Below are 25,486 nucleotides of genomic sequence, written 5' to 3' on the forward strand. Positions count from 1 at the left end.
TATCCTTCTTGTCTGGGTAATGCTCGTAAAAAAAAAATAAATGAATCCTTATCAATCCCATTGCCACCAAGCTAGGACTTAAAGGGCAACAGCGAAAAGAGAGTTTCCACTTTGAACAAAGACAGGCCTGAGGAAGGATTTTAGGTACAAACTAAGGTAAACTTTTTCAGCGAATTAATTCATATTGGATAGCGTACCTAATATCCATGAGATGAGAAGTTTGTACATTAACCATCTTAATAATATATTTGAACAAGGTGATCTAACAAAACATACAGTCATATTTATCTCAAATGTTTTTCAGGGTTCCAATGTGTCTTAAAATTCTGTCACGTTGCATTTTTACTGGGATGTTTTTCTATTAAAAAAAAGTGGTGGTACATTCACTAATAAGTATTTGTTACAGGCTTACTGTTTGTAGAGCATTGTGCTTGATTTTGCCTCAAATTATGCATTTATCTATTCATTTTCTTCACAAATATTTATTGCATGTTAATAAATGTGAAGACTTGTTCTTGGTACTGGGGATATTGTTAAATCAGCATTACCAATGAGGTCTTTGGCCCTCTGGCAACCTGCGTGCCAGTGGGGAAGTCAGCTAATACACAAGCAAACAAATACATATGTAGTATAATTTTGGAGAGAAGTGAGGAGATGTATTAGCTCTTCGTTTGCCAGCTACCAATTTCTCATATTATGTAATGGCCACAGGGAAATTGGATACCTTGATGTAATGACAGCGTGCTCTGACCTTCTGGGGCAAAGTATGGGGTCTCTTCCAGTCATCTTATGCAGTTCTCACAAATAGACATGTAAAGCACACATTATTAGTCTCATTTATTCGGACAAAGAAACTGAGGCCCAGAGGGATTGAGTGCATTTCTTTATTTAAAGCTAGTAAATGGTAAAGGTTTTTTCGACTCAGACCCTTGCTTTCTGACCAAAAGTTGCATGGTTTTCCTCTGCATTATTAATTACTTGATACATATTGGATTAATCAGCGACAAATTTTTTCCTTTCTACATTTCAGGTGAAAAATCTTTCAGGAGTAGAAATACTTTTACCAGATCACAACATATACAGCTTTTGCTTTTGACTTTAAAAGTACTTTTAATAAAGCCTCATATCTACTTAGTGGAGGAAAGAAGGAAAGGGGAAAAGTGTTTCTAAAAATTGCCCTTGCACCCCGCATGGGTTTTCATAAACCTCAGCCTTCTCAGCGCTGATTACTCTTTGCAGTCTTCCTTAGGAAATGGATGAAAATTTGAGCTGGGACACAAACAGGAAGGCTCTGAGGCAGCCTTTGTCCTGCAGACACCACCTCTTTAAATGGCTGCCATGCGGTGGGAATTGTTCTCCACTCAGATGAGAAGCTCCCCTGCCCTTTGTTTCTCTGGCCCTGCAGGGCTGGAGGCAGCTGGTGAGGTCCTGCTCCGAGGTGGAGGTGGAGCTCTGCAGGTGTGAGGGTGCAAGTGGACTGGAGGGTGGCATCCCCACCTCTGGGCCATGAGGACACCGGGCCACAGAGAGGTCTTGTGCTTCTCCCTTAAGAATATCATCCATGAGACTTTCAACCTGCTGAAAGGTAAGTTTCCTAAACCAATAATTTGGGCCACAGACTTCTTTCTGCAGACTGGTTCTTCCTTTTACTTAAAAGAGGAAAGGAGAAAGCAAAGCTTGCCGGTAGCATTTTTTTGTTTGTTTTAAATCCATTTTTAGGTGAATGCATGGGTGGGGCTCACAGTTTTATTAGTAGGTTATTGGTACATAACGTTAAGTGCCAGTAAACTGTTACTTTTTAACCTTTCAAAAGTTTTGTTGTGGTATGAATGTAAGTTTCTAAAGCTCAAATATAGAAGGCAAGTAGATAAGCCTTGTTACTAATTTGGGAAGGCTAGTTAAAATGGGATCTTAATAGATGCATAAAAAGGAATGGCTTAGAGATGTTTTGATTCCAGTTCCTGTTTTTGAGCAGGAGCCTTTCAACTATCTCATCTAATCTTTCCAGATGATTATCTAATTTTAGAAACATCAACTGAGGTAGACTCCATTACTCAAGCAAGCTCTTCCACTCTTTAATGGCATTAAAATATTTCTTTGGTGGGGCTACCAGCCTTTCCTCTTGTGTTCAGTGCTGGGACAAAGGGCACCAACCAGAAATGGCTGTGTTCCTTGCCCTGGTCCGAGAGAAGACATGTGGGTAGGAAGGCGTTCTCATCATGTGCCTGCCCTCATTTGGCCTGGGGATTTGTGTGATCTGCCGCCGTCCATTTCTTCTGATCTTTTCCTGGCCTCTGCCTGCTCCTCTCTTATGCACCTTCTTCGAGACATTGGTGCCTGAGTTATAGAGTGTACACTCGAAGCCAAAAATTCCTCTGATTAATCGCAAGCAGAGGGTCTACTTCAGTAAACACAAGTGCATGCTCTTCCCAGAAAGACTTCCATAATATCTGTTCACCTTGTTTCATGTTTAATTGTTAGATCATTGTTATCCGTACAGCCACTTTGTCAAGGGTCCTTGCTGGTCTTTTATTTTCTTTTTATTCCTTTTCTTGTCCTTTGTATTGTCTTTTAGAGGGAAGTGCAAGTATCAGGAAGGATAGTTTTGTTGCTTATTTGAAATTCATTTCCTTTAAATTGGATTAGAATCATTTGCTTTACTGTGTTCTTTTTTTTTTAGTTAAGTAGCATCATTTTTATATTTTGCAAGTGTGTTTATAGTTTCTTTGTTGTTTTTAAATTGTTTTACTAGTGTATTTTGTAATCAAAGGTAAAGTCTACTTTGGCCTCAGTGAGCCTTCTTTTTAGATGAGAGTGTAGTAAGAAAGCCTACCGAAATGCAACATTGTTTTTTTGGGTATAGTGTGGGGAAATTTTTTTTTTTTTAATCACAGATTTCAGGGGGTGGTAAGAAAAACCAAGGTTCATGATAGGGGATAAATGTCTGGCACGATGTCTAGGATTGTGGCAATAGCTTGATGTACTCATTTGTTTGTGAAAATAATTTCACACTTACTGCTAAATAAGAAGTCTTTAACTTTAAATCTTGCAAGTAATAAGGAATTTGCATATTTAGAAATTGTTTTCAGTTTCACATTCTACAGTTTCATTGTGATAGCCCCTGTAGTTCTGCAAATAATCACAAACCCCCTGCCCTGACCCCTCTGTACACGTCCCATCTTTTACAAGTTTTGTAAGGCCCTTGTTAAACTCTAAGCCCAGGGATTAATTGCAGAGCAGCTGTGCTAATCAAAGGCAAATTTAACAAGATATGACTCTGAAGGACTTCATTTTATGATCCTAAAGTTAAAAAAAAAACAAAACAGATGGAAAACAGAACAACAACACTTAGCTTACCCAAACAGGCAGAATCTCTACAGATAAGGAATTCTGAAGACAGTGGGCATAATAATGCAAGGCTCTAATAGCCAAGGTTCTGGCAGAAATTTTATGAAAAATAACAAAATAGCTTATAAGATGAGCTAAAAGGAAATCAGTGCCCCTCTGCAATAAGTAGAATGATAAAGTGAAATAACAGATTTACTGGAAGGCCTCCTACTGACCCCAGATGAGTGTAGGACTGTGTTTCAAAGCCTGTTTAAAACCCCAGAGATGTTGTTTTGAATCAGTCTTGCTGACGTAAACACAGACCCTGCCTGGAAATTTTCCAGAAGCAGAGATTGAAGGCAGCTTAGTCAAGATGTGCAGTATTGTTACATGAAAGACAGGGGCGAAGGCAATTTACCGCCTTCTTGCCAGAGTGCAAAAGCCTTTCAGCTCTCTCTGAAGGCCTCGTGGGACGTGGCAGTAAGACCACTGACAGAGAGAAGATTGCACCAACAATTGCCCCCAAGTGCTTGTCTAAACAGAAGGAAGGAGGCTTTGAGAAAAAGGGAATTGTTTCATAGTGATAGAGAAGCCTGTGGATTATTTAAGGGGAAAAAACTATTGAGAGGAGTATTTGACCAATGTGAGCACTGATGAGATGGACATTCATTGCTAGGAGTCTTGAGTGATGAATAAATGATAGGCTTACAGAGCTCAGGTCCCAAACAAACTCAGGGTTTGTAAGTGAGCAGAGTAAACAGGTCTTGTCTCTGTTAGCTTTGAAGGTCTGTGTTACTTTCTGTTTGTTAGATGTAGTTAAGCAAATGAACATGAAGACTTCAACTTTTTTCTTTCTCTTATGAAAATACGTAGTAAAATTGGGGCCAGATATGTAAAGGATATCTCCTGCTAAAAATGCAGATCTCTGTTTTAGACTTTCCAAGAATCCAGCTTGGTACGTCACAAAAATCACTAGTTGGGACGTGAAACGTCCATTATTTTGCTTAAAAAGACAGAAGGCACAGTACTTCAGTTATTTGTGTACTGAAGTGGTGTTTGACTATCTGAAACTCCTGGAATAAGTAGGTGATAATATAGATGTTTTCACCCTGTTTTTCTTCCTGTTCCATGAGTTGTGGTGCTAATTCCAAACAGTGCTTCCATAAACTTCAAAAGGAGTCCTGGAGATAAGGAGACAGGAACCACATGTCAGTGCCGCCTGCTGAGGCAGTTTCGGGAGCCTGGTGGTTGACCAGGCACCTTCAGCGCTGGTGTTGGGCATCCACAGGCGCAGTAGGACTAGTCCAGACAGAGTGCTTTGTATTATAGCAATATAATTATCATGGAGGCCAGCAGAGCCTACATGTACTTCAAAAGATTCTTTTATATAATAGCATAGTATGCATCAGTCGTCTTTCATTCTTTTGACAGCCTCAAATTATTCAGTAGCTATGAATGTTCAGTATCGTTCAGTTAAAATATTACAGGATTTACCACTTGATCCATCTCTGGTTTCTGCTGCTGTTGCTTCTGCTTCTGCTCTTCCTCCTTCTCCTTCTGACAAAACAAAAACCCTAAAGCATAGTCTCCTTTTGAATTAGGCAAGTCTGTGGAGATCCCTTACCAGTAAGAAGTTACAGTCCCTTCAAAAACTGCTTTCAGGGCTTCCCTGGTGGCGCAGTGGTTGAGAGTCCGCCTGCCGATGCAGGGGACACGGGTTCGTGCCCCGGTCCGGGAAGATCCCACATGCCGCGGAGCGGCTGGGCCCGTGAGCCTTGGCCGCTGAGCTTGCGTGTCCGGAGCCTGTGCTCTGCAATGGGAGAGGCCACAACAGTGAGAGGCCCACGTACCGCAAAAAACAAAAAAAAAAAACAAAAAAAACTGCTTTCTAATCTGTGAAACAGAAGAAATCAGACATCAACATGAGACAAACCCATCTCAAACTTTTTCAAGAAGTAGTGTAATTTCCAAAGCATCGAAGTGCCTGAACTATCAAAACATCTACCGCTACAATTCCGTAGGTTTTGGTGACCATGGTAGGAGTGGAATTAGAGTGTGTGCAGGCATTTTACAAATGCGGCTTCATTCATCTTCACGAAGACTCCATGCAGAGGTGGTTATCCTCAGTTTACAGATATGGAAACTGAGGCACGAGGAGGCCAGGCGTCTTCCCCACGTTTGTACAGCTGGTACGTGGCAGGGTGGGAATGTGAACCAAACGTTGTTTGCCTGAGAGGCCTGGGAACTCCCTCCCACACAGTGCTGAGTGAGCGGCACAATTTGTTACCTGTCTGTGTTTTTCAGTCTGGAGGTCGTAGAAGAACTCTGAGGTTTTGCTGGAAGTAGCTGCAGGACTTTGAACAATGCAGGCAGGCCACTTCTCCTCGGGGCTCCCAGGCTACTCTGACCATTTTTACGTCCTTTCTGACTGACTCTCTTGAAGGAAGAGATAGTATCTATCCCTCTTCCCCAGTAATATGTAAATTTTGTTGCTTGCATGGGTGCGAACTTGTTGTGTGTGTGTGTGTGTGTGTGTGTGTGTTTAGGGGCGCTGTTGTGAGAGAAGAAGGGAAACATCATCTTCCTCCTTATCAGGAAAGATGTTTAGTTAATGATGAAAATCCATTTGTCAAGACTCGAGCAGGCCTCGGACATTTCTTTATTGCTTCACAGTTACTCTGGCCAATGTGTGTCTTTCTAACAACCCTCTGGCAGAAATGCAACCATCCCACTACAAAAGTAAATAGAAGAGAACCCAAAATGTCACTGTCAGGGAACTCCAGAGCCCCTAGCTTACGTAAAAGAGATCCTTAGGAACTGGGATAGTTTGGGAAACTGCAGGGGGAATACAAGGCTGCAGTAAGACGTTGGGAAGGAGAGGCAAGCAGAAGAGTCAGACCCTGCCTGTGATCAGGGGAGCTGGCAGCCACGTGACGTGTGTTAGCGGGACTTGGCTGTGCATGTCACCCCTCAGGCAGGACCAGGTACCTGGAGAGACAGGTGCTTCCAGGCAGGGCTGCCACTTACAGAGCATGGACTGGACCTATGAGACCATCCCAGCTCTAAATCAGAGTTAATCTCAGGTGAGATTAAGATGAAGGCCAGATGGCCAACAAGAATCTGCTTCTCCATTGTTGGCCCAAGTGAGACCATGGGGGTGCTTTTTCTGGATAGAATTTGACCTTGACTGAATATTCACATACAACATTTAAGCAGTGAGGCTGAGAAAAATCAGTCACTTGTAATGCACATCAATTTCACAGTCACAGAATATAATTTTCTTTATTTTGGCAACAAAATTTGTATTCTAACTCGAATCCCCTATTTTTGACAGATAGCAGGAAAAATTAATCTAGTCACAGCCACAGCCAGTCAGCCACATCCAATTTTGGAGTAACTTGCTTCCGGTTAAGATTCAGGAATATTCAGGATCTTTCCCCTCCATCCTCCTCGTTCCCCTCCCTACTGGTGCTATAAGGAGTGCCTCTATAGAGGCCGTCAGGGACTTGGGTTCTGGACTCAGCCTCCCCTCCCCTGACTTCTTGGAGCCCAGAGCTGACCCCTTGACCCTAGTGGAGTTGGGGGCAGTGCTTCTGGGATGCAGACATGGATCCGTGGGCACAGGCGTGGCTCCCACCTGGCTATCTGCTAGGCAGCCCCTGCTATCAGGACTCTTACCTCAAGCCAGGAGTGTCTGTTAGACATAGAATCAATCAATCTCCTTCTCTTTCTGTCTCTCAGCTAAAATCAGTACCCATAGGCAAGGCAGGGAACTCCTGACCCCATGTGACTTAGCCCACCAGGATCCTCTATCCCAATTCTTCTTGCCCTTGTCCCAGGGGATGTCTCTGCCGCTGCCTTTAATGGTAGGAAGCATGTGTCCTCCCAGAGCCTCCCCAAATTTGGAGAGAAAACTGTGATGACCCCAACTCCCACCTGGTACATCGGGGCTTTATTCTGGGGATGGGATACTGAATGCACAGCGGCTAATTGCTTATCATGCTCTTTTTCCTCTCTAAATTTTCCCTTCTTCCCAGTTTGGAGTGGGGTGGTTTAAAAAATAAAGAAAAAACAAAAGAACAACAACAAACAAAAAACTTCTCCTGCCAGTTCATATCTCTTTTCAAAATTATTTTTGTCTCTCATTTGAACTAGAGCCAAGAACTTGGAATCTTTGTTCATTGCGTTTTCTTTTCTTTCTTTTTCCTCCTGACAATTCCCTCTGGGGCAAGTGGTGAATGAGCCCTGCCCCAGCCAAATCTCTTGGAATATGGGTTTAGGGAAGGGGGCGGAGGTGGTGAAGAGGGAACACATCAGTCAAAAGTATATCATATCATCAGGCTTCCCTGGTGGCGCAGTGGTTAAGAATCCACCTGCCAATGCAGGGGACACGGGTTTGAGCCCTGGTCTGGGAGGATCCCACATGCTGCGGAGCAACTAAGTCCGTGTGCCACAACTACTGAGCCTGTGCGCTAGAGCCTGCGAGCCACAACTACTGAAGCCTGCGTGCCTAGAGCCCGTGCTCCGCAACCAGAGAAGCCACTGCAGTGAGAAGCCTGTGCACCACAATGAAGAGTAGCCCCTGCTCACCGCAACTGGAGAAAGCCTGCGTGCAGTGATGAAGACCCAACGCAGCCAAAAAATAATAAATAAATTAAAAAAAAAAAGTGTATCATATCATCCTGGCAAAAGGCAACCAAATCTCCCTCAGTCAAGGTCCAGACTGTGTTCTCACTTCATTGGGAGTGCAGCCATTTCTGAATGCCCTGCAGACTTGGGAAGGACTGCTCTGCTTAGCACTGACCAGGAGCATGGCACATCCCTCAGGGGTGATGAGGTGACACTATCTTTTAGGGTGAAAGATGCTGGCTTTTAGCATGTTGAAAGTCTAAATATGAGGATGTTGATTTTCCCACTTTTTTTTAGTGTTTTCCTAAGAGCCTTGATTAAAGCTCTAATGAGGAAGCCTGTGTGTGTCTCTCTGTGTGTGAGAATACATGTATATATACATACACATACAATTTTAATCATATGTCTCTAACAGACTTCTGGTTGGAATTTTTTAGGAGCTAGCATTTATGATGCTTACTCTTTCCAGCTTTCCTTGGGTCTGCTTTCTTCTCCAAATCTTGGAATTCAACCAATGATATTGCATCTACATTTTAAAAAGGAGTTGGAAATTTTTAGGCAAAGTGCCTCTGAGAGCTAAGCGAAGGCTCTCTGCTTTCCTGCCCCCAGCGCCAACCTGCTGGTCCTGTTTCTCTAAGAGATCCTGGGGCCACTCTATTCTTCACTTCCTGGGCTGGTCTTTTAATGGCTTCCCAGCACTTCCTTTCTGCCCTTGCCTCAGGCAGTCAGCTTGTTTTTCTTTTATCTCTAAAGCTGCCCCTACTTAACAAGCCCCTTGAGAGTCTTCTCCTCCTAAAGATTGCCTACGGAATCAACACAGACTGGTGCAGTCTTTTTTCATGTAGCTCCCTTAGACAAGTCCAGACTCTTTGTGTTTTAAGAGTATTTACTTTTAACCACAGGAAATAGTAAATTGCTAAATTGGTTGGAGTTCCTATGCTGGCTAGCTCCCTGTGCTGTCCAGTCCACTCTCCTTTCTGTGCTCTGGGTTGCTCTAGGGGGCTTATCAACAAGGCCTCCTTGTCCCCTAGGTCCCAATTGCATCTGGCCAATGGGAGGCATGGGAGGGGATCAGAAGCTGCGAAGGGAGGGAGACAGATATTTATTCTCCCTCTTCCGCCCTAGGAAATGCCTTTGCTCCTCTACCCAAGATACCCAAGAACACAGCTCTTTTCATGACCCTGTCCTACAGTTCCTGTTCCAGCTTCAAAGTTCTTTGATTCTGGTAACCTCTCCCTCCCTTTGCACCTTTTGGTTTGGGGCTAGTGATGGCTCATCCTCCCAGTTGCAAGTCTTAAGGTCCTTAATTTTCTCTTGCTGGTGTCCCCTAATGCTACTCACATCTTAGTCAAGGCTCCTCAATTAAGCTGTTTGCGTTTCCTGTCTACTTCTTCCCAGGACCCCAACTGAACCCGTGAGTTACAGACACTTAGAGCGCAGGTCCTGAGGCTGCCTTGTTACTTGAGGTGTGTCTAAACTGAACCAGCAGCATTTGGAACCCTTGGGAGCCTTGTTAGAAAATCAGACTGTAGGGTTCTGACTCAGACTTCCTGAGTCAGAAGCTTCATTTTAACAAGATTCCTAGGTGATTTATCTGCACCTTAAGGATTGGGAAGCCTTGCTATAAAGGTAAGCTTCCTTCTCAGGAAGTAAGTGGCCGGGAGCCCTGTTGGGTTGAAGCTTGCTACTCTGAATGTCATCTCCTTCGTTTCCTGGGATGGCCTGCAATTCCTCTGGCTTCTCCTGCCCTGCTTCCGCCGTCCCCACTACCCCCCATCCTAGAGCAAAGCTCACATCCCTCTTACCCTCTTCTTATTTGCTTATGTACTGGGTATTGGACACATTCTCAACTCCAGGTACCGTCTAGGTTTTAGGAATACAAAGAAGAATAAGGTGACAGACACATCCTTGCTCTGAACTGGATTTAGTGAAAGAGTGAAGACTTGTTCATAGTCAGTGTGAAGACAACAAGAGTACATGCTATAACAGAGACAGGAACAAAAGGTGGTGGAAACAAAGGCCAAAGTATCAAAATTCAAGTTACTTTACTTGATGAATGTGAGGAAGTCCCTCTGTAAAATCCTATGAAAGGCCTTGTGTTTTCTAATTGTAGTCACATTTGAAAGTCTTGAGTAAAGATACCTGATTGTAATCCCCTGTCCTCAAACTTCACCCTAATGTCACACTTGACGAATAGCAGCATCTCTCCCAGGACCAGCCAGCAATCTGCGGAGTCAGAGTTGTTTGTATCGAGGCAGCTGCTGTGCAGCAAATGCCGATGGGCACCCAGAGCTCTAAAGGCATTAAGGAGCTGATTTTTTTCTGAAAGGAAATTCAGGGAGGAAAAACCAACTGATTACCTCATAAGTTGTCTTTGGAATTAATTTCAGTGCTTGTTAACGAATCTAAGTCTCCCTTTCGTAAGGTTCTCATAGGAGTTCCTAATTAGGCCCCCAAGTTTGTCACCTGTAAGCAGCTCTTCCATTCAAGACTCTGCATAATTCATGTACACAAAATAACACAGATTCCAAATGATCCAAGCAAAATGGGGGGGGGCAATTTTTATACCAGTATGAATTTTTAAAAAAGAAATACTGGCTTAGGGCTATGAATATTGATTTAACCGTTCATTCATTTGTTCATTCAAGAGAACCAGGTGTGTCACTCAAAACATACACATTACCTGCCGTTTTGCTACCTCTTCCTGGCGCTAGAAGTGAGCGATAGAGGAAAGGTATCTTCTTCGTTCCGGATTCTTGAGCCTCAACTCCCCCTCCTCTGGCCCCAGACCAGCAGGTACTGCTCCCTTCTCTCTGCTTCCCCGGCTTGTAAGCAGCTGGAACTTGGATTAACTTCTGTCAGTACTTACGGGAGTTGATGCGGTGACTGTGACTCTGTTATTCTCACACACCTCCCACCCCCGGTATGTCATAGTCCTTACTGTATCAGAGCCAACCAGCAGGTTCTAAGAATTCTCCCAAAGTGGGCGGAGTTGAGAAACTGGGAAAGGAGCATTATTGTGTCTGATGTGGAAACAAGCTTCTGTGTCTGTACGAGCACTATTTAAATAGACTGCGCTGGGACTCTGCAGGCTTTGCTTAGCTTTCCAGCCGCTCGCACCACCCAGTAGAGGGTTATGAAGCCAGTTTGGTAGGTCACTATCAGCATGTGAAAGAATGGAATAGAAAATACATCAGAGCATGTCACGCATAATGAGACTTTCATGAAATTTGTTTTTGTTGCATATATGATTTATGTGTGTGTTGGGTGGAGATATAAATTGTATTTCTTGATATGAGTGGAAGTTAAAAAATTTTTGAAAAACACTCCACTAAGAGATAGTATAGTGTTTGAAATAAGGACAAGTTTTAAGAGGGGGGCAGAATTGAGAATAAGGTGCTTGTCTTTAAATGGAGAGAAAAGTCAGTTAAATAAAAGAGTGTTTTGAGATCAAGTGAACAAGATAACGATTTCTAGCATTGTTAATTTATGCCAGTTAAACTGCATTATGAAGTCACTATTGGTCACATACTTATGCATTACAAATTTCCTGTTTTTGTTTTTTTCTTTAATCATTTCATTTTCTTTCCCCCTCCTTTCTTCAGTTTTTAGTAAATAAATTTTGAAAAACTATCCTGTCATAGATTCTTAAAGAAAAATTTCAGGGAATTTTTCTAACCATGCCAGAGTCTAATAAGGGGTAAGTATACCCAAGTCAGGATGAATTGGTGACAACGAGGGTAAAGATATGGGAACCCAAAGGAGGAAAGCAGCCCTCAGGAAGGAGAGTTGGAATCAGCTTACCTCTCCAGTCTCCTTTCCCAACTCCGGGTCCCAGCTGCTGTCCCACTGCGACCCTCCCTCCAAAGCTGGCAGAGCTTCCGTGTCCATACGAGCTCAGTTTCTTACCATAAAATTTTTTGTTCCCCAGTTTTTCTTCCTTTGGCCTTTCTTCCTTTGATATTTGATAAAAATATCAAAATATGGTATTGGAGTATGGTATTCCAATATGATCATTTATGCAGATTTGAATTTTATATTGAAAATGTATTTTGAGAATAGAAAAAAAATCAACTAAAGTAAAAATCGGCACCCCTTGAGTGAAGAAGTTTATTTAAGCTAATTGTTGTTATTTACCTTTCTTTGATACTGAGTGTATCATTTGCTGTCACTTTTTAGGAACAAAGTTAACAATGAAAATAATCATGAAGTATTAATTTCCTTCTGGGGAGATGATCTGCTGTTGGGGAAAACTGTTTTCATGTAAATGAGTGATTCTCAACAGTGGGAGCTTTTAAAAAATACTGACATCTGGGCCCCGGCCCTTAGATTCTGATTCAGTTGATCTGGAATGTGGCCCAGGCTTTAAGATTTTAAAAGTTAGGATGTGCAGACAAAGTGATGGTACCTTGAGTATTAATCTGGTGTCTCGGCTTCCCGTAGGTGTTCCCATGGTGGCTTTATTTTACTACTCAAAAACACAGTTTTAACCAAAGTGTTAAAGACTTCTCTATTATAAATACATAGGCACAAGGTATTGTTTTAATGTAAAAGCTTAATTCATCTTTTCTAACAGTCTCCACCATTATCAATTACTGATTAATCCAGCTGCCATTTCCTCCTAACTAACTTGACTTAACTTAGTGTTCTTCTTTTGGCACATTCTGGTTCCTTCTGCCTTTTGTCTTGTCAGAAACTCGGCTTCAGCTCCTCCAAGCCATCTGAGTATGTGAGGTGCTTGAAGATTTTCTTCCTGCAGCTTTTGGCTACATACATTAATTTGATCATCGATCAAATGCTTTCTGAGTGCAGACCTTGTATCAGGGCTCAGAATACAAAGGTGACTAAGACACAGTATTTTCCCAGGAAGAGGAACTCCTGTGGCCATTCCTCTCTTATACCAAGAGATAAATGCTAACAGAAGAGTATCCACAACAATATTTGGGAGGAGCGTGTGAGAGGCTCTATCTCTGTCAGCAAAAGCTTCAGGCTGTAATGGCATTTGAATAGAGTCTTAAAGGATGAATGTGTTATTTGACCTGGCAGCAAAAGAGAAAAAGGACATTTTTGTCGAAGAAAACAGACTTGCAAAAAATGTCACAGTCCATGGCTTGTTCAAGCAAAGGTGGAAGGTCTGTTTGTTGGTGAGGAATTGCAGAGGAAGAGGCTGAAAAAAGAGACTTGGGAGACAGGTTCTCCCATCTTTTTATGACATGTGTATGTGTTTGCTCCTCGACCTTTGCACAGGTGGGGAGCCAGCAGAAAGGGAACTCCAGGGACAAATCTACATTTTGAAAACATTCATCTCAAAGCAGTGTGAAAGATGGACAGAAGGGAAAAGATACAGGAAGCAAGGAAAGTGTATGCAAAGGCTGTTATAAGTGATGAAACTATGGTCCAGGCACTATTGACAAGACTTGAAAAGGACTTAAAATAATTACTTATAGGAAAAACACGCATGGTGGAAAATCACAAAGATAGCAGAAGAAAACATTAAGGGGAAAATACAGATCATCTATAATCCTTTCACCAGGGATAAATCACCATTAGTGATTCATTCCAGTCATTTTTCCCTGCATAATTTATATGGTTGAGATAATTTTAGATCCTTATTTTTCATAGAACACTATGAAAAACATTTCTTATTATAATAAAGACATTCCATTAGCATAATTTTAATGGGTACAAAATCACTTTTGTATGGATGTATAATAAAAATACCAAACCATTCCTTTAGCTGTTTTTTTCCAAATTTTCATAAATAACCTTATATTTAACATCTTTGTGCATAAAGTTGTGTAAAATTATATTTTTAAAGGCTATATAACTTAAGTAAAAATGAGTTAAACCATACGTAATGTTAAGGCTGTAATGCTACTTATTGTATTTCAGAAAAAGTGCAAAAACTTGTGCTCCAGATTTTAGAAATATTCAAGATATAAAATAGTTTGTTTGGATTTGGTGAGCAATTACTTTCGGGAAGTGTAAAAATGATGTATTATTCTAAAATGATTCCAGTTTTCTATAATTTGGCAGACTTGGTAAATTATATCATCCTTAACCAAGAAAAACAGGAATACAGGAGGTGCAGACTTTGCACGGGAAGATAATGCGTTCTGTTTTGGACTTGCTGCATTTGAGATACTGCACTGGTAGAAAATACAAGTGGTACACAGTGGGCAAGTGAAAATATGGTGTGAAATTCAGCAAAAGAAGTGGGAAACTCAGGGTCTAGCCATTTGGCAAGTAAGTGTTACTCAAAGCTGTCAAAGTAAGCAAGAGAGATAAATCAGTAAAAATAGAGGGATGGGAATGAAACTCAGGAACACTGCAGCTTTTATGAGTTGGGTATAATAGGAGCCAGTAAAGTAGACTAAGGAAGGAGGGGTTCAGGAAAACCAGGAGATAGCATTGTCCCAGAAGCCGGGAATGAGAGATTTTCCAGAAAAGAAAGAATGGCTAGGGCCGTGACTTTCAACCATATCAGATACATTGTTCCATTTATCAATCCCAAGATGAAATTTACAGATAATATACTCCCCTTGTGCACGTAATTTTAAAAATCAACATAATGCCCCAACTGTAATATATAAAAAAAAGGAAAGTGCATTTTATATAATAAGTGTTTCAATATGTAAACATTGGGACACAGCTCAGGCAGAGAACACTGTGAAGGAGTCAGATGGTCGCTCTGACGCGCAGAATTGGCATGGATGGGGGCCCTGCACGTGGAAACTGGGCCGGATGAGCTTGTTCTGTGTTGCTGCACAGGACCTGAACTTCCAGGAGGGTGAATATTCGAACAAAACAAAGTACAGTTTTCCCTCAACTTACACAATAATTGTGTTCCTGGAAAATTCCGTACATAAAAAATACTTTGTCTTAAGTCTAAAACTGAATCGGGCTCTAGGTTGCAGTGATTACAAACAAGCCTTTCACCTGTGGTCAGTGTCCAGAACGGTATTTGAAAGTCACGTATGACACAGGACGATTCTTTCTCCGTGCAGGACTGTTCACTGCATCGTAGGACTCCTAGCATTCTGGCCCTGCCGATTAAATACCAGAAGGCCCCTAGTTGTTTCGACAGTTTAAAAGCTCTCCCACAGCATTCCAGAGCACTCCCTATGGAGTGGCGCAGTCCAAGAGAGAAGCATGGGTTCACAGTGTCAAATGCCCCTCCTTAGTCTTTAGATTTCTTTAGTTTTTAGAGTTCTGGCTAAGCAAGAAATGGAGGGGAAGTAACGTGATGGTGCAGCAATTGTGACCTCTGTAGAATTCTGTGGTTCTCCCTCCGTAAACCAATTATAGAGTTTTTCCATTGTTTCTATGTAAATTTTTCCAATCCCTTCCTTCCTCTCTCAGCTATAGGTTCTTAGGTTAATTCATTAGTTATACAAATATTGCAGTTCCCCTTAGCAATGGCTCTGATCGAGCAGTTTCCAGCCCACTTACAAACTAAATTTGTTCCTTAAATCTGCTTCCAGACCAATGCTTATAATTACCTGGTTCAAATTTGTATTTTAAACACTAAGCAGAACTTAATGAGGATCCTGAAAGAAACACCTCAGTTATTCTAGGTGATTTGTGTGGCCTTTATACTGATCATTTGGGTGTAAAAGCTTTCCTCATTTCTTCCCAAAAGACTATTCTGCTTTGTCCTGTGACCTTGGGCAAGTCACTTAACATCTGCATGTTCCGTTTCTTTGTAATTAGAATACTTATGAGACATGATAAATGTGAAACTCTAAAATGCTATAAAGTATAAGGTCCATAATTGGTATGGACCATGGCTGACTATAGAAGCCTTTGGCGTGTGAGAGTAGGTAAGGTCTTCTTATGCTTAAAATAAGGACAAATGAAGAAACTTGCTCCTTCAATATTTCTTTGAAGTATTATTTTAAATATTCAGACCATGAATGTTCCTCTTACATATACCTCTATTTCATTTCATGTTCAGTTTTTCCTCTTCTTTCTATCTTTTCATGCCCAAAGGGGACTGGCAAATTTGGGGTGGGTAGAAACAGTATGGAAGAAAAAAATTGAATTTAGGGCTCTGGTGGTTATGTTCTGAGTGGCAGAGAATAAAGAATTACAGTCTATTTTTAGGGAACTGTTTAAACATCTTCCCCTACTCTCCTTCCTTGTCCCACCTCAATTGCACATGAAGCCATGCTGTGAATTGTGAAACACTGCAGTGTGTTTCTGGGCAGTGACATTGAAAAGATGGTAAGTTACCCTCTGTTTGCTTTCATCAGGAGAGGTTCTAAACTGGCTTCCAGTTTGTCCAGGGAGATCCATGAAGGTTATGAGTAATCAGGAAGGGCATCAGAAAATATAATTCACAATACAAATACAAAATTTGACACCCAAATGCATTCGTCAATATGAGATTATCCTGGATTACTTGCCCAAGTCTCTATTAGATCATTCCTACAATGGGTATAAAGGGGAGAGAGGGGTTATACATTGTAAATTCTGTACAATGATGAAATTAATTATATTAATTCTTTATTCATTTTCAGTTAAAAATAAAAATATTAAATAACGAACACTGATCAGCTGTTTTCTTACTTCAATTCAACAATATTTCTCTTTAAGAGAATGTGTATACTGTGCAATCCTAGGCTTAAGGTGCTGCAAAATAGATACACAGAAAATTGATCTTGCTTCTGATAGCTGCCTGGTTGGTCCTGTATTTTCTATGGTATATCTCACTGCACATGATGAATACTCCTCTCCCAGCCCCTTGGAACCTCCCCACAAACTAACTTTCATAATAGACTAGCAAGTTTTGTTAGAAGCCACCTTTTTTCCTTCATAACGTGGTAAGTAAACTGCAGTGGTTTTTGCTTGATGTTTTTGCCTGACTTCAAACACTAGAAAAATTGTCACTTTTAAAAACTGGCTCATTGGCCTTCGGCATGTAATAGGAAAATGAGGCCATGGTCCTGTGAATTGCAGAAGGGTCTTGGAACCAACCAGTCCTTCCAGGAGGAGCTTGACCCTCCACTGGTCAGTGACATTGTGTTGCTGTTCTATCTGTCAAAGGTCATACCTTCGCGCCAATAATTTTGTTCTGGAGTCATTGTCTAACTTGTGATATTAAAAATTCATGGTTTTCAGTTTTCTTATACATTCTTTAGATTCACTTTAAGGGCCTGAAGTCTTTATTTCCAGATCTTGCTGTTTGTTCATTCAACAGAATAATTCAAGCCTCTGAATTCTAATATCACATGACCGATTGAATTTTTCAGTTATGGTTCTTCCTAGATGTACCAAGGAAGATTAAACAGGTTTAAACAGGCTTTCTGGAGAAATCAACTGAAGCATTGAAATTTTATTTTCTCAGATTGCCATTAGAGTATTTTTCTGCACATTTGGATTATTAAAAACTAACTTTCTAAATCCAAGAGTGGAATTTAGAGCACTTTTCTCTCTAGATAAGCGGACCTTTATACAAAGATTCCGACTCAGAGTATGAAAAGAGCACAAGCGAGTTTTAGTTGAGCCTCCCATTCTTCCTGAAGTCCAGGGAGGAGAGTCATGTGTTAAGAGTTTGTCAGTGTGCCCGGAGGACACAGCCTGTGCTCCTGGGGAAGAAGTGGGGCAGTATGCTAAGCGCCATGGCTCCTCAGCATACAGTCTGCTCTCTTAATCTGGAGGAGGGGACGGATGTCTCTAGACCTGTCTGAGGTGGCACACAGCGGCAGCCTGCACCAGCAAAAGCACATTTTCTTTTGCTCTGAGCCAGGAGTCAGCACACTTCCTATAAAAAGTCAGATATAAATATTTTCAGCTTTGTGGTCCTTAGCACCTCTATGGCAACTGTTCAACTCTGCCACTGCAGCACGAATGCAACCAAGGGCTACTTCGACAGTGGGAGAGGCTGGATGTCAATAAAGCTATCTTTTGTCCACGTGTGGTTTACTGAGCCTTCTTTTCATTGGGTGACCTGGGTGTAGTCCGACCTTTAAGGTGAGAGGAGACATTTAGGTGTCTGGTTCCCATCCACATAAAGGGTGACCAGACATTTAGAGGTTGGGCCTCCCAAAGCACTTGTGGTATCCAGGCCACTGCTTGGAGCATCCCAAGGAAATTTTTAAACAATAGCCAAGTAACATTTACACCCTTACATTTTCATGTGTAACACTGGAGTCTGAATTCAAACTATAACGTGCGGCACAAGGCAGACTGTCATATCTAAGGCCTGCAGACTTTTCCTGTGTTTGGGGATAGTATGGTAAGTGGATGGATAGAAGTGCTTAACAAAATGTATGGAATATGTGAGGGTGAGATTCCAAGTACTAACTCTCAAGCCCAGGTACCAAGAGCAGCATGCCCTAGTGGTAGCCAGCAAGGATCTACTGGCAAGAACTAACTGGAAGGAAGTTCTCAATAAATAGAAACAGTCTGAACACGTGCATGTGCACACACCCATGCACATATCTACGTACACATAGAGATACACACACATACTTTATCCATTACAGCTCTTCATCTCCCTTCCCTCTATACCTGATGGAGAAAAATAGGATTTTGCTAAGCTTGAACCCTGCCTTCCTGCCTCCTTGGCAGCCTTGCTCAGTCCCCTCGGGCCCCTCCCTTACAGATCAATCTCTCCTTTTCTTTCTTTGTTTCTTTTTTTTCTTTAATTGAAGTATAGTTGGTTTACAATGTGTTAGTTTCTGGTGTACAGCAAAGTGATTCAGTTATATATGTATATACATATTCTTTTCCATTATGGTTTATTGCAGGATATTGAATATAGTTCCCTGTGCTATACAGTAGGACCATGTTATTTATCTATTTTATATTTAGTAGTTTGTATCTGCTAATCTCAAACTCCCAATTTATCCCCTCCTCATCCCTTTTCCCCTTCAGTAACCATGTTTGTTTTCCATGTTGGTGAGTCTGTTTTCTAGGTTCATTTGTGTCATATTTTAGATTCCACATATAAGTGATATCATACGATATTTGTCTTTCTTTGTCTTACTTCACTTAGTATGATAGTCTCTAGATCCATCCATGTTGCTGAAAATGACATTATTTCATTCTTTTTTTATGGCTAAATCTCTCCTTTTCTAAAAGCTTCCTGTTCCTGCCTTTAAAGATGCTCAGATCGTTTTCATTCTAAATCAATAACCACTTATTTGAATACAACATTTTCTATCCGACATGTTAGTCATTTTCTTCAGAAAAGTTAGGTGGTCACACAGGCTCTAAGAAATTCAGTAGCAACCAATTCACTGCCCTCTTTTTAATCTCTCTCTCTTTTTCCCCTCTGAATTCTATGAAATTCAGCTTTGTTGTCATTTTTCAAAAACACCTAATTATAACATCCTATAGGTCTTATAAATGAGACTGGCGAAGTAACCTATTTAACGAAGTCCCATCAGACCTTTGGGGAATTAAAGGAGCAAAATCCCGGGTTAGTCTAAAACTGCCAATTTGCGCTTCTCCTTTTCATATATATATACACACACACACACACACACACACACACACACACTTCTGTGATTTTATGTTTCATTCAAAATTAATTTAAAAGTTAAATTTAACAAATAACAAATGGAAAATGAGAAACAAACATGAGCCAGGGTGGCTGGTTGGTACAGAGCTCTGGAAACTGATGGTGGCAATAAAATAAGGTTTATCTAGGCAGGCTTCAGAGCTTACCAGAAGGGGGACAAGTTTGTATGTCTATGTCTGATAAATATTTATTGAAAGTAAATAGACTCGGGGGGCCTACTTGGTCCCCGCCTGTTTGTTTCTGTTCAGGCATTATGTGAGGCTGGCTTTCTGTGGTTAGCTGTATACACTTTCAAAATCTGTCCTGCTCTGTGGCAGATGGCCTTTATTTTATCTTTGACATCAGTGTGCCCCACCTGAAGCGAGACTTTAGAAATGGAAAAACCTAGATCACTTTGATGCCTTTTGGAGTTTGTCTCTGTGAGACTGGGAGAGAAAAGATGGCTGTCAACTCACAGATCCCTGCTCTCCCGGAGCTCTCATAGCTGAGGCATCTGCCTTTCTTCAGAATGTCATTTGAGGCCAGAAGCATCCTGGCAGTTGTCTCTGGGACAATACCTGCAACTTAAGGACACTGGATTTCCATGAAAGTTTGTGTGGTATTTCTTCCCCTCCCTCTCCCCAGTCTTCTGTTTCCTCTTTGCTTCCATAATAGCATAGCTTTGTTATCTTTTAGGAGCTGGCACTGCCTGGAACCGATTTCTACAACTTGGAGGTCTGTGAGAGAAAGGAAATTAGAGAATAGTGATTAACTTCAGATAATGGTTTTTAAAAACAAGTTGGTTTTTTTTTTTTCTTAATGCAACCTTGAGTTTAAAGGAAAAGCCTTAAATTTGGAAGGAGGAAGAAAATAGGTACTTATTTTCCTTAATGAAATTCAAAATTTTCTAGAACACATAAAAAAGAAATTATAAAATTATTAAACTTATAAAATAATTTTCTGCAACGTGTTTCTTCAATAAAACAGTCACTTACAAAAGGATTTCCATATATACCTACAATTCATCTATCTTTATGCACTTAACACTTGCATCAATGAAGCAGGCATCATGCCAGGACCTGTGATAGACGGAGAGATGTCAAAATCAATCTGATACAATTTCTAATTTCAAGTTTAAAATCTAATAGTTGAGGTGAGTCCTATCTTCAAGTCAGTGTAATACAAGATTGTAAGTGGCATATGCTGGCAGATAATTTTCCTCTGGTAAGATCAGGGATAATATCAGAGACAGTGGTACTTCAATTCTTAGTCTGTAAAACATCTCATTTTTCTCTCAATGATGTGTACAATTTTCTTCTTTGGTAAAGTGTTCAAATCTTCTTTTTGTGACCTATCTATGAAATCTTCACCTAACCCAAAGTCACAAGGATTTTCTCTTTATGTTTTCTACTAGAAACGTAAAGGTTTCTAAAGGTTTTAAAAGGTTTTAGGTTTTACATTTTAGCTCTATGACCCATTTTAAGTCAATTTTTGTATATAGAATAGAGGTAAAGATGGAAGTTGTTTCTGTTTTTGTTTTGATTATGGTTCTTTATTTTTTCCAGCACAACTTATTGAAAAGATTATTCTTTCCCCGCTGAATCCCTTTGCACCTTTGTTGAAAATCAATTGATAACATGTTTGTGGGTATATTTTTGGACTCTGTTCTGTTTCATTGATCTGTGTATCTATTTGATGGCACTACTATATTGCTTCCTACTGTAGCTTTGTAAGTCTTGAATTTAGGTAACATGAGTATTCTGATTTCCTTTTCCCACAGTTGTTTTGGCTATTCTAGGTTTTCTATATTTCCATATGAACTTTAGAAAGCTTGTCAATTTCTACAAAGAAATCCGACTGGAATTTTGATTGAGATTGCATTTACTCTATAGATCAATTTGGGGAGAATGACATCTTAAAGTATTTAATCTTCAAATCCATTTACAAGTCACGTCTCTCCCTTTATTAAGGACTTTAATTTCTCTCAGCAGTATTTGTAGTTTTCAGTGTACAGGGCTTGCCCATTGTTTCTCAGATTTATTCTCCTAAGTAGTTCATATTTTTAATGCAATTATAAAAGATATTGTTTTAAAATATTGATTTTTAATTGCTCACTGTTAGTACATAGAAATACAACTGCTTTTTGTGTATTGATATTGATTTTTACCTTGTGACCTTGCTAAACTTACTTGTTAGTTTTAGTAGCTTTTTTTTCTGTATTCTATAGGATTTTCTACATAGACAATTATATCTGTATTTAAATATAGTCTACTTCTTTCTGCACTGGTTGAATCTCCAGTACAATCTTGAATAAAAGTGGTGAGAGCAGTCATCCAGATCTTCTTGATCTCAGAGGGAAAGCATTCAGTCTTTCATCGTTAAATATGCTATTAGCTGTTTTTCCTATCTCTGGATATATGCCTGGGAGTGGGATTGCTGGATCACATGGTAGCTCTATTTTCAGTTTTTAAGGAACCTCCATACTGTTCTCCATAGTGGCTGTACCAATTTACATTCCCACCAACAGTGCAGGAGGGTTCCCTTTTCTCCACACCCTCTTCAGCATTTATTGTTTGTAGATTTTGTGATGATGACCGTTCTGACCAGTGTGAGGTGATACCTCATTGTAGTTTTGATTTATATTTCTCTAATAATTAGTGATGTTGAGCATCTTTTCATGTGCTTTTTAGCCATCTGTATGTCTTCTTTGGAGAAATGTCTTTTACATCTTCCCCCATTGTTTTGATTAGGTTGTTTGTTTTTTTGATATTGAGCTGCATGAGCTGTTTGTATATTTTTGAGTCTTACTTCTTCTTGATTGACTTTTCTGATATTAGAAAATGATTCCATTAACTTCTAGTGGTATTTTTTGCTCTGTAATCAAATTTTCCGATGTTAATATAGCCACTCAGCTCTCATTTGATTTTTTTTTCAGCATGGTGTTTTTTCTGTCTGTTTGCTTTTAACCTATTTGTGTCTTTGCATATAAAGTGGACTCCTTGGCAACACTGGGTTTTGTGTGTGTGTGTGTGTGTGTGTGTGTGTGTGTGTGTGTCTTATTAATCTAATCTGACAATCTGCATTTAATTGGGAGGTTTAAACCATGTACACTTTAATGTGATATGATTGGGTGTAAATCTACTATTCTTATATATTTTTTGTGCTTTTGTTTTTTATCCTTTTTTTCCTTTTTGGGGGGCTTTTGGGTAAATCAAGTATTTTTTACTTAATTCTTCGTGTATTTTGGCAATTGCTTTAACTACATATTTTAATCTTTAACTTATCATAATCTACCTTCAATTAATGTATATTATCATTTGATTATATATTATATTATATATTAATATTATTAACCTGAAATGTTATTTTTGTTTCAAACAATCAATTAACCTTTAAGGAGATTTAAGTAATAAGTTAAAAAGTTTTGTGTTTATCCCTATAGGTACCATTTCTTATGCTCCTTATTCCTTTGCATAGATCCATATTTCCATCTGGTATTATTTTCCTTCTGCTTAAAGGATTTTCATTAACATTTCTTGCAGGAAAGTTCTACTGCTAATGAATCTTTATGTCTGAAATAAAAACTTAGTTTCCCTTGAATTTTTGAAGATATTTTCACTGAGTATGTAATTCTAGATTGATAGTTTTTTCTTCAAGTATTTTAAAGCTACTGCTCTGCTGTCTTTTGGATTGTATTGTTTTTAACATGAAATTTGCTGATATCCTTTTCTTTGTTCCTCTTTACACTGATTTTTTTCAGTGTCTAATCTGTCATTTATTCCACACAGTGAATGTTTTATTTCACATATTATATGATTTATGTATAGAAATTTCATCTTTTATATTTTCTACTTCTTTCTGCATTATGTTCATCTTTTATTTTAGGTCCTTAAGTATTTTGAGTATTTTTATTATAGCTGTTTTAACATTTTTTTCTGCTAATTATATTATTTCTGTCTTCCTACTGACTGATTTTCTTCCGGTTATGAGTCACTTTTTCTTCCTTCTTCATATATCTTAATTTTCCTTAGATACTTGAACTTGTTAATTTTAGGTTGTATATTGGTATATTTTGTTCTATTTCTTTAAAGAGTGTACAGTTTTATTTTGGCAGACAGTTATTTGTTGATTTTGCAGAGGGGTGGTGAGTGCATTCTAGAGTAGCCTCTAGCTAGGGCAAACTTTACTATTACGACATGAGACTTCTAAGGTTTCTACTGTATGTCCTGCGGATTCTATCATATCCCTACTCTGCCTGGTGTGAAGTCTGAAACTTTGTCATGGTTGAAAGCAGAAGTTCACTTGATAAATTTTGATACAGTATCAAAGTGATAAAGTGATAAAGTATACACACCAATGTACATACACACATTCCTGGCTTTGTTTGAACTCTGGAAATTTTTTGGGTTATAGCTCCCTGGTTCTTTCCTCAGGAGTCAATTTTTACCAGTTCTTGCAAAGTTTTAACTTATGCAGCCCTGATAGGTGTTTAACCAGAGTCAAGGCAACCTCTATGCCAATTCCTGGAGCATTTTCACTTTGTAGATCCTGCCATTCTGGATTTGCTGTCAGAGGTCAGATACTGAACTAGTAAAGCCATTCATCTCCAGTGCGGGGAGATCTTCAGAGCCCCACCACATGAAGTGTCAGCCAGTGTGAAACTAGTTATTTGATTCTCTTTTGGTGAAACTTACAGCTCATTTCTTTGTCATGCTGTGAGAAGGACTTTGAGGACCCTAGTCCCGAAAGTTGTTTTTATGGCATTTAGAGAGTGTGAAGTGCTCTGACTGCTGGCTCTTTGATTTGCTCAAGGGATTTATCTGGTGATGAACAGTGTTTTGAGTAAATTGGAGAGGGTGAGGTAGAGTACTAATTTAAAATGACTTCAATTGGATGATGGTGATGATGATGATTACCAATAGCAACAGTAACAAAAATGTGAATTTAGGGCTATGACACCTGGGAATTGTCTCTATATGCCACAAGGAAAGCTGAGTAAAATGGGAGTCTTAGCTTCTACTACCTTGAATGGTTTTAAAATAGAATGAATTATTGACACTATTTCAATAAATTTTAATATATTCTAATATACCAAGCAATGGATAAATTAAAAATGTGATTTATGTTTAATAGTGCTAATATATTACTTTTATATTGGATATATAGCAGTTGTTTTTTTTTTTTGCGGTACGCGGGCCTCTCACTGCTGTGGCCTCTCCTGTTGCAGAGCACAGGCTCCAGACGCGCAGGCTCAGTGGCCATGGCTCACGGGCCCAGCCGCTCCGCAGCATGTGGGATCTTCCCGGACCGGGGCACGAACCCGCGTCCCCTGCATCAGCAGGCGGACTCTCAACCACTGCGCCACCAGGGAAGTCCAGCAGTTGTTTTTTTAATGTGTGTTTTCTGTCTATATTTTATATACAGCTTAGATAATTGGTGTATTTGGTCTGCTATACTTGCCGATCTTATTAGTTCACTTTCAGATTTTCAGAGAACTTTGCTTTTTAAAAAATCTTTATTTTGTGGGACACTTTTGCATGTAGCGCTCTTGTTCTTTAATGAAAACTGACTGGGGACATAATTTCCAACATATTTTACGATAAAAATATCATCCACTTGATTTTTTTTATCATGTGCTCTTTAAGAAATACATTAAGGGGACAAAGAGGATAATTTCTAATGTGAAAACGTGAATCTTTATTTATTTATTTATTTTGGTGAGTGGGTGAAGAATAAAGCATAAATGAATTAGGAGACTGGTGGTCAGGGGAGAAAGAGCATGGAATAAGGCATCAGGAGGCCAAGTTTGCAGTTCTAGTGCTCAGTAATTAGCTGTGTGATTTTGGGTGAATTGCTTGACCTCTCTGAGCTTCAGTTTTCTTATCTTTAATAACGTGGTGTTTTATTTGGCATTTCTCAGATTCCCTCTTAGCTCTCCAATTCTAGGATCCTCTGTTTCATTGGAAATCCTAGTTATGGCTCTCCAATTCAAAGCTGTTTGTAGGGAAGTTAGGAAACAGC

General features: G+C 39.9%; 1 protein-coding gene across 8 annotated transcripts in view; it reads left to right on the top strand.

Moving 5' to 3' along the window:
• ARHGAP28 (Rho GTPase activating protein 28) overlaps window positions 1-25,486 on the top strand; it is a 192,055-nt gene that overhangs the window by 42,866 nt on the left and 123,703 nt on the right. Inside the window, exon 1 of one of the 8 annotated variants that reach the window (XM_067699671.1) lies at window positions 1,462-1,585. The exons of the other annotated variants lie outside the window; for them this stretch is intronic. The gene's annotated coding sequence lies outside the window, so the exon portion shown is untranslated. Of the gene's footprint in view, window positions 1-1,461; window positions 1,586-25,486 lie in introns of those variants that run through there. 8 annotated transcript variants of the gene reach the window in all.

Source organism: Pseudorca crassidens, chromosome 12 (genome assembly GCF_039906515.1).
Source record: "Pseudorca crassidens isolate mPseCra1 chromosome 12, mPseCra1.hap1, whole genome shotgun sequence".
Taxonomy (NCBI): Eukaryota; Metazoa; Chordata; class Mammalia; order Artiodactyla; family Delphinidae; genus Pseudorca; species Pseudorca crassidens.